The following is a 10247-nucleotide window of genomic DNA, read 5'->3' as shown; positions in this document are numbered from 1 at the left end:
AATGAAGAATTAGGTTTTTAGAAAAAGTCAATATATTAAATTATAACAATGACATTATTCATTTGTCATTTTCACCTTTTTGTCTTGGAGTGTAGAAGAGGATCCCACACAACACTAGAGATGCCTCGATGACGACCCAAGATGCCCACCTGGATAAATATCCTACAACCCATTGTAATCGAGGATCACCCATTAGATGAGGTGAGTCCACTCATCTACCTTCATACTTTCCATTGAATTTTTGTTGACTGTATTTGACTTCACTGAATAGGTAGGAGACTTGATTGCACATGTGACCCTAGCAAGGCACCATGGTCCCTGTTGGGTGCCTTGGTCCTCCCAGGATGCCATGGTCCTAGTGGGGTGCCTTGGTCCTTCCAGGGTGCCCTGGTCCCAGTGGGGCGCCCTCGTCCTCCCAAAGCACCCTGGTCCTTGGATAGGGCGACCAAAGGTGGTTATAGGATCAGGCTTTGGATGTTGATTTGATTGATTTGATTTGCAGATAGAGTACTGATTCATGATTGTTGATTTTGCATAAATTACCATTTATGCAAGGGCACACTGCTGGATTTACATTTTAGAATCTATGAAGCCAGATTCCATAATTGTCACAAGAGGACAGAGAGCTACTTCAGTCTGTTCTACCTAGCGATGCTCATGGTACTGATGGAGAGGTGGGATCCAGATACTTCCACATTTGTCCTACCCGTAGGGGAGATGACAATTACACTAGAGGATGTGTACCACATCTTCAAACTTTCTATTAGAGGACAGACTATGAGATACCAAACGGATCACACATTGATAGATTTGAGATGAGAGCAAATGTATTGCATTGGCAGACCCATGTGTGCAGAGATGAGTGGTTAGATTCTCATTAGTTGGCTAATTCATCCTACTGACAGAGTTCCAATGGTGAGTAGATTGATGATAGCGACAACAAGGCTAGCCATATGCCCTAATGGATGAGGGAGTCATATGCATGGGGGCCTCACATATGTTATCCAAGCGATGGAGGAGCAGTGCACAACATTTGCATGGGGCTAGAGCATGTTAGCCCATCTCTACCAGGGCTTGGGAGAGTATGTTTATGGAGAGGGACAAAGCTTGATGATATGCACCCTTATGCAGATTTGGATGTTTGAGCATATCACATGCACCAAGTCGACCAAACTTCCAGTAGATATGGATATCGATGTATCGAGGTCATATGCTTATCCACTCACTAGAACATGGAATATGGGTGATTTTCTTTATTAGAGAGTAGTTATAGATAGATCGTAGTTAGATGATATCACATGGAGGCCATACCGACGGATGACTACTTGGCCAGGTCAGCCCAAGAAGCTTTTTTTGCATGTAGAGGGACTGCCTCCTAGAGGGTCACTAGAGCTTCATTGTCATCCCATTCTACTTTGATCAAGTGAGGCGATAGGTTGGGCTAGAGCAAGGTGTTCCTTCAGATGTCTCGATCTACATACAACACTCTCGAAGTTGCGGTGAAACCGGGAGTAGTCCCTAGGCCTAATACTGATGGTATAGAGTTGACAAACTCAGATGATGAGGAGAGAGATATCGAGGTCATGTTTAATGATGATGTCAGAGTCCAGTGTAGTTACATCACATGGTGAGACAAGTGCTACCTTAGAGCCATATTCCCCTTAGACTATCCTAGGGGGAATCTTGGTCTATGGATGAGATTGACTGAGTCCACTAGTGAGGACTATGAGGCGTCTGAGGATCTTGAGGATACTCAGGATCACCAAGATGAGAGGGAGGATGAGATGGTGGTGGTAGAGGAGGAGGTTGGTATCGAGAGGGAGGAAAGGCAAGAGGGAGATGATGGTGTCGATGAGAAAGAGGAGGAGGATTCCCTCGATCATACAGATCCTCACACCATAGCCCTAGATACTTTAGTAGTAGAGGATGTAGTGAGAGATGTAGAGGAGACAATAGTAGAGAGGTTGATATCGAGCCTATACTGATAATCTCTGACAGGTCTTCATCCCGAGGTACCTAGGCACTACGAGCATGGAGAGGGGAGCGGCTCTAGAACACAAACGACCATGGCACAATCCCCTATTGTATCCAACCCACACTGGTAGGAGGGTGACCCAAGTATATTCTCACTATAGTTTTAAGTTAGTCATTTTAATTCTTGAACAATAATGTTTATGTAATTAATCTTATCCTCTCTTCTATAGTCGGTGTTCAAGAGTGGTGATCTCTTATCGAGAAAACCCTATCCAATATTGTCACTAATTCACGTATTCCTCGCTCTTCACAGATCATGCATATACCCTAGAGGAGTGCGGGACAACATGAGGATCTATTCGATTCAGTACAGATAGAGCTAGAGCTCGAACGAGAGGAGAGGGAGCAGCTACGACATGAGATTTCAGAGGCCTGGATGGAGTCAACCATGTATCGGGGCATAGTTATGGACTGAGATAGGAGGAGCTCATCAAGGAGTCACTCACGATCTTCTACCCACCACTTCACACCTATGGGACCACCATGACAGGGTCCAGAGGTCTTGGGTAGCCACCATCCATAGATGGTGATGATGTATAGAGGCCACATTTTGTTTCTAGTGGTTGACTTTATATATGATGTACCTAAAATTTTTGATTATATATATATGATGATGTTTGTCTCAAATGTGTTCTTCTAATTGCAAAAAAAATGTGTATATTGCTTTGGTTAAAAGTAAAAAAAATTGAAATGTACATGTATGTCTACTTTAATTCTCATGTGATTGATTTCTCAATGCTTCATGATTAAATTGATACACATGTGATTTAAATAAGCAACTAAATGTTCAATTAAATTTGACAAGTGATGATGTATAAATGTGTTTAAGTTAAACTACATAACTAACATGATCTAATTAGTGTTTTAATTATACACAACATGATGTAACTTAACTCAAACACATAAAGAAAATTGTATGATAGCTAGCATAACAAAATGTAAATTCCTAAGAATTTACATAATGAATTCAAGACAACCAAAACTAAAAATATGTTTGTCAAGAATAAAGAAATATAGATTAAATAAAAATTATTTAATACCACATGCTTTAATGAAGACCTACTAACTCATCATACAATTAAGATCAAAGAAACAAAAGAACTGAAGAGAACCTATCTAGGCATAGTAACTACAAAGATGCATAACATTTATGGGTTCGTTAAAAGGCGTACCTTCCATATCTACTATTTTATAAGCACCCGACCCATAGAATTTAGTGACGATATACGATCCAAGCAAATTTGGGCTAAACTTTCCTTTTTCTTCACGTTGTGCAGATTCTCATAGAGCACTAAATCACCCATGGAGAAGGAACTTTTAATAACTTTATCATTGTAACCTCATTGCAAGGATTTATGATATGCTTAAATGTGGTCAAGAGAATTTATACGTTGTTCATTGAGAATTTCAAGTTGTTGAAGGCGTTGCTCTCAATATGAATCATCATCAATTATTCCCTTAACAAAAAATCTCAACAAGGGAATTTCTAACTCTAGAGACATGATTCCATCAACACCATAAACAAGATTATAAGGTGTGGTACTTATAGCTATGCGAACTTGTTTGATAGGCCCAAAGGGCTTAGGTAAACTAAGTATGCCAATCCTTACCATGCTTAATTACAATCTTATGAAGAATTTGCTCAATAATCCTATTAGAGGACTCAGCTTGACCATTAGATTGAGGATAATAAGGTGTTGAAAAATAGTGTTGAATGTGATATTTCTTGAGGAATTTCTTCACATCTTTGTTCTTTAATGAAGTGCCATTGTCAGAGACCAAAGTGGAAGGTATACCAAATTGAGAAATAATGCTCTCTAGAATAAATTGATAGATTACTTCAGCAATAGTAGATCGAAGAGGAACTGCTTCTACACACTTCATAAAATAATTTGTAGTCGTGATGATGAAGGTATGTCATTGGGATGAAGGAGAGGAAATTTTACCAATGAGATCTAAACCCCATAAGGAAAAGGGCCAAGAGGTCACTTGTGACCTAAGTTCTTGTGCAGGAGCATGAATCAAATTATTATGTTGTTGACATTGGTGACACTTTTTAACAAACACAAAGGAGTCTTTTTCCATATTTTTCCATTGATATCCCATTTGGAACAACCTCTAAACCAAAGATTTGCCCCCAAAATTCCCCCCTCAAGAACCTGAATGCCCCTCCTTAAGGGCAACCGAGATCTCAATTTTGTTAAGACAACGAAGGAGAAGACCATGATAACCTCTTCTATACAGAACATTAGAAAGGATAATGTATCTAGCAGCTAATTTATGGATTCTGTACCTAGCATTTTTAGTTATAGAATATGGAAATGTACCAACGATCAAATATCTTGAGATATGCAAGTACCATTCATCAAAATCTAGAGCACAACAATAAACTACATCACTAGGATTATTAGTAATAGCTGGAGAAGAAAGGTTGTGAATAACAAAACTAAGATCCACCATAGGATCCTGTAGGGATACAAGAGAGGAAACACATGCCATTGCATCGGAATGCCAATTATCCTTTCAAGGAATGGGCTCCATGGTGTAAGAGGTGAATTTCTCCAACAAAGATATGGCCAAGTCTCGATACTGATAATTTATCAAGTGCTTAGCTTGATATACCCCTGTAACTTGTCTAATGATTAATTAAGAGTCGCCGTAGATGTGTATATGTTTAACATTCAAAGCTAAAGCCGCTTTAAGACCAACTATAAGGGCTTCATACTCAACAATGTTGTTGGTACATAGGAAATTGAGACATTAAGACAAGGGGATAGGTTTTCCAGTAGGGGATATTAGGATAACACCTGCTCTCGAACCTGTTCGACACCTAGATCCATCAAAATATAATTCCTAGGTTTCGTCAGTGTCAACAGGAAGAACAAATTCATTAGGGAAAGATTCTTGATTAGGTAACGTGAGGGGTGAAGGCGCATCAGCTAAATGGTTGGTTAATGTTTGTCCTTTAATTGCCTATTGAGAAACAAATTTAAGGTCAAATTCAGTCAACATCATAACCCATTTTGCTAGACGTTCTAAGAGATTAGTTTTAAAAAAGAGATATTTTAAAGGATCGAATTTGATAATAACATGAACCTCAACATTCAAAAGATTGTGTCTCAACTTCTGTGTTGCAAAAACAAGAGCAAGACATTATCTTTCTATCCTAATATATCTAACCTCATAATTAACTTATCATGTATGGCTTATGTACTAAACCAAGAATTCTTTACCATCACTATTATGTTGCACAAATAAAGTTGTGAGAGCATGTGAAGAAGCAGTCGTGTATTTAAGAAAAGGCTGGGTAGGAATAGCGGGTTGCAAGACAAGAGGATTAACCAAATAAGCTTTCAAATTTTCAAAGGCTTATTGACAATCCTCGTTCCATTAAAAGGTGATGTTTTTCTTAAGCAATTGAGTAAATGGGAAAGTTTGATCTGCAAGTTGTGATACGAACCTATGGATGGCTCAAATTTTTCCTTGCAAACTTCTCAACTGAGAGATGTTTTGGGGAGGTGGCATGTTAACTATCCCATCTATTTTCTTTGTATTCACCTCAATACCATGATGCAAGATTATGAACCCTAATAGTTTTCCACTATCCACACCAAAAACAAAATTTTGAGGGTTCAAGTGCATTGTACTTGCAAATTATTTCAAAGATTTGATGAAGGATCTTAACATGATCTTGGAGAGATATATACTTAGCTAAGATGTCATCAACACAATCTTCTAAGAGTTTATGCATGTAGTCATGAAGATAAGAGTCATAGCATGTTAATAAGTAGTGCCAACATTTTTCAACCCAAAAGGCATCATGACCCAACAAAATGTACCCTATGGAGTAGTGAAAGCAGTTTTGAATTGATCTTGAGGATAAATGAAAATTTGATTATATCTCGAGAAACCATCCATAAAGGATAAAAAAGCATGACCAATAGTAGAATCTACTATCATATCAATGTTTGGAAGTGGAAAATCATCTTTCAAAGAAGCCTTATTGAGATCTCAAAAATTGGTACACATCCTAATTTTGTTATCAGGTTTGGCAACAACAACGATGGTCAAAATCTAAGGGGAATAATCAATAGGGTGAATAAAGATTGCGTCTAAGAGCATTTGAATTTCAGCTTTGACAAGAAAATCTATTTTAGGATTAATCTTTCTAATTTTCTGCTTCACAGGTTTAGCATCGAGAATTAAGACAATGTTATGAGTGACAGTTTTAGGATCAATGCCAAGCATGTTAGAATAGATCCAAGCAAAGATTTTGGGAATTTGTGTAGTAACTCAGAGTATTCTTTTCGTTCCTCAGTTAAACATTTTCCAATCTTTATGATCTTTTCTTAATTACAAGAATCCATGGTGACATCGATAGTATTACTTATAAGAAGGCTACTTTGTTGAGGAACATCCATTGGTTGAGGGAATTCCTTAATCATCTCATCATCATCTTTAGGTAGTTCAGTGTTTTCCCCAAAGTATGTTTCCTCATTTAAACAATAAGGAAATACATGATTATAATGATATCGAGGAAGGTCATCATAAGCTTCTAAAAACTCAGCTAAGGAATCACTATTAGAAAAGACATCCAAAGAAGGTGATTGGGAATCAGGTTCAATGTACTCAGGGTGTTTTAATGAAAGAGAATTAGGAGAAGAGAAAATAACATTGAAATTAAGAGATGGTCTCTTAGAGGCTTTGGTGGGTTTAAAGGGATTATATCCAAGCCCGAAAGATACCTCATGGGCATTATTTTCTAAAGGAACCTTTACCCCTTGTTCCTGAGCACAACAACCATTGCCATTATACCCACTCTTAGCTAAGATGTAGAAACTAGGACCATAAAGTGCAACCATTTCCATGAGGGAAGACAAATTCTCATAAGTTTGAATGTTATAATTAGTTGAAGGGGGTTGGGATGTAGTATTTGAAGCAACCATAAAATTGTTACTTAGTTGTTTAGACAAAGTGGATTGCTTTTTAGGTTCATTCATATCTTTCTCCTTGTATATCTTAGGTTCTCTTGGAGGAACTTTATACTCTCCTACAAAGATTGGTGTAAAGTCTAAAGATCCTCAGTCATCACCTAAGAGCACCTCTTCAGGAGAAAAGGTTTCCTTAGGAGAAGACTTAGATGGAGCATAATCCTTTATAGGAGCATTAAAATCACTAGAAGAAACACGAGTATTTGGGGAACAAGGAATACTTGGAGAAACATTGGAGGTAGTTGAGGAAGAATCTACCGAGGAAGATTTAGAAGATGTTTGTAGGCAATCTTGTAAATTGGTATCAACAAACAAAGTATACATCTTATTGTTGTAAATGAACTTAACTTGCCTATGCAAAGTAGAGGGAACAACTTCCATGCAATGAATCCATGGTCATCCTAATAACAAATTGTAAGTCAAATTATTGGGCATGACATGAATAGGTGTGGGTAAAATAATGGGTCCTACCTTAATAGGTAAGGTTATAATACCTAGCAAAGACCTAGCAACATTATCAAAGCCACGAATAGTAAGAGAATTTGGTTTGATGAGTGATGTATCCACCTTAATCTTGTGTAATAGATCAACGCTACAAATGTTGAGGCTAGAACCATTATCTACAAGAGTTCATTGTATAACATTACCATTAATAAGGACAACAATCATAAGAGGATCATATTGGTGTTGAACCTCATTAGAGGGTAGTTCATCTTGTGTGAATATAATTTGAGCTTTAGGTGTCATCATGGAGTCAATCATAGAAGCCATATTATTAGGTGTCACTATGGGTGGGACATCTAAGGTCTTTAAGGTGTCTTGTAACAATATTCCATGATGTACATAGGAAGTTTGAATTAAATCCCAAAGGGATATCTTGGCAGGAGTAGCTTTAAGTTGTTCAATAAGGTCATACTCCTTACCAAGAGCTTGTGAGATACAACGTGCTTGTGGAAGAATAGGTTGAGGATTAGGAAGTGAAGATGGAATAACTGGAGGAGGATTAGGTTTCCTATTGTTTCTTGTGTTGTATGTATGTGGAACCAAATTATAACTCTCTCTAGTTATTTGCTTAGCATACTCATAGGGATTCTTAGTGGGATATCCTCCTTGCATAGTAATAACGGGTTTATTAGGAGTGCAAAAGGCATCATTATTATAACCACCTTGAACCATCAAAAGAGGCTCATTAAGAGTTTGAGTATTTGGAGAAGGACTAGCACCTTGAACTGTGAAAACGGGTTTATTAGGCCATAATCATTCACAGTTATCATATTGATCAAGGGTGGTTTGGAAACATGCAAAGAAGATTTAGTAGGGTTGAAATCATCAAGTGGTTCATAGAGAGGATTATCAACCTCAAACATTATTTTATGAATAGGTTTTTCTTCAAATTGAATGAAAGGGACTTCCTCATAGAGAGGATTGTTAATGATAGCAAACCCTTGCAACTTATTAGCATTCTCTTGTTCTAAAGTATCCTTCAAGGAGTATGCATTTTAGGAGAAGAATCAACATTACTCTTCAAAGCTTCATCCTTAGGGGGGTAAACATTAACAATCTCCTTTTGAACTAGGAAATCTTCATGAATAAAGCCAATTTGGGAAGGAGAAGTGTTATAAATGGAATGGTCAATCATATCACCCTCCATAATATCATCTTCTTTCATGTATGGACTTTCATCAAGGGGAAAAAAATGAAGATAATAATCAGTATCATCATCTAAAGGTTCATCCCAAATAGGTATATCATTGAGAGAAGTGTTACAAATATTTTAACTTAGGATCATTGATTTAGGGTTTGCAACATAGAAGGGAGAAGCCACTAAATGTTGTCACTTAGGACAATTACATTCAAAAGAGGAAAGGGAATCCACTAGATTCAGTCACAAATCGAATAAGGACTGAATACTAAATGGATTGAATTAATTTTGATATCCGCTTTTGTAAATTGAAATATTGAAATTAGGTAAAGTGCTGAATAATTAAGGTAAAACTAAGAAAGCAGTGAGCTATAGATGCGGGATTTTTGCACGCACCTAAATCTGAGCAGTAAATGCAGATTTAGACTTGATTCTAGAAAAAACTCCAAAAATGTCAAGGCCGAGGAGGTGGGCGCCTTGGTCCTCCTACTTTTTCACACGTAGAAAAGGGTTGATTCATCTCTGCAAATAATGCTGGGTAAAAGCAAAAAACTGTGTCACGTTTCAGAGCAACTTATCAGCACAAGTGAATTTAAGTAATTCTGACTAAAATTTAATTTTAGTCAAAGATATGGTCTATAGAGATTCATTATAGCTATCTTATATATGGGCCACAAATTTTCCAATTTGAATTATCTACTAAATGTATATTTTATACCACTTTGGGCCTAATTACTAAAAAAAAAAAAAAAACTTTTTTTGAAAAACTCGATGTTTCAACAACTCCCACTCTTATAAATAATAATTTTTTGAAATGTAAAAATACCCTTTTATAGATCTATAAGAGAATTTTCAAAAATATATATCCTTAAATAATTTTTTATATTTTATATTTTATTTTTATTGAAATTAGGTCATCAACACTAAAATATAAGGTTGATTATTTGGTAAAGGAAAAATACTAAAATTTATTTTAAAAATTTGAAAAAAATAAATGCACTAGAGAAAAGCATCTATGTCAAGATGATATAATTATTTTATAATTTGGACAAATAAATAAGAAAAAAGGTGACGCCAAATGGAAAGAGTTATATTTCAGAATACACAACTTTTCAAATTTATTGAAAAATATATATACATAAAAAATATTTAAAAATATATTTTTGCACTAAAGTTTCAAGTTATCAATATACACAAAAAAATTGAAGAAAAAAAGGTAAAATTTACTATATAAAGTGTGACGTCGCGTGTAACTTCAATTTGAGCATTTTATCAGCAACTAAATTATAGTATTTACTTTATAAGAAAGTGATGCTTTGCGAAATGGACAATGGTTAGACTAAAGCCTGTGGTCGTATAACACACAAAAACACAAGAAACTGTTAGTGTTAATCAACCAAAAACTAATCTAAGCAGGCATATCAAAAGAGACACTAAAAACATGATAAATGATTTAACTATGGAAGTAAATACCACAAGACATCTCCAAATGTCTTTTAACATGCTCTTAGCTCCTTCTCCTTTGTTCCTCTCCTCTCCAAGTTCCAAATTAGTGTAGCTCTCAGCAGCTTTTTGCACTA

Source organism: Cryptomeria japonica, chromosome 9 (assembly GCF_030272615.1).
Source record: "Cryptomeria japonica chromosome 9, Sugi_1.0, whole genome shotgun sequence".
In the NCBI taxonomy this organism is placed as follows: Eukaryota; Viridiplantae; Streptophyta; class Pinopsida; order Cupressales; family Cupressaceae; genus Cryptomeria; species Cryptomeria japonica.
This window is presented reverse-complemented; position numbering follows the sequence as displayed.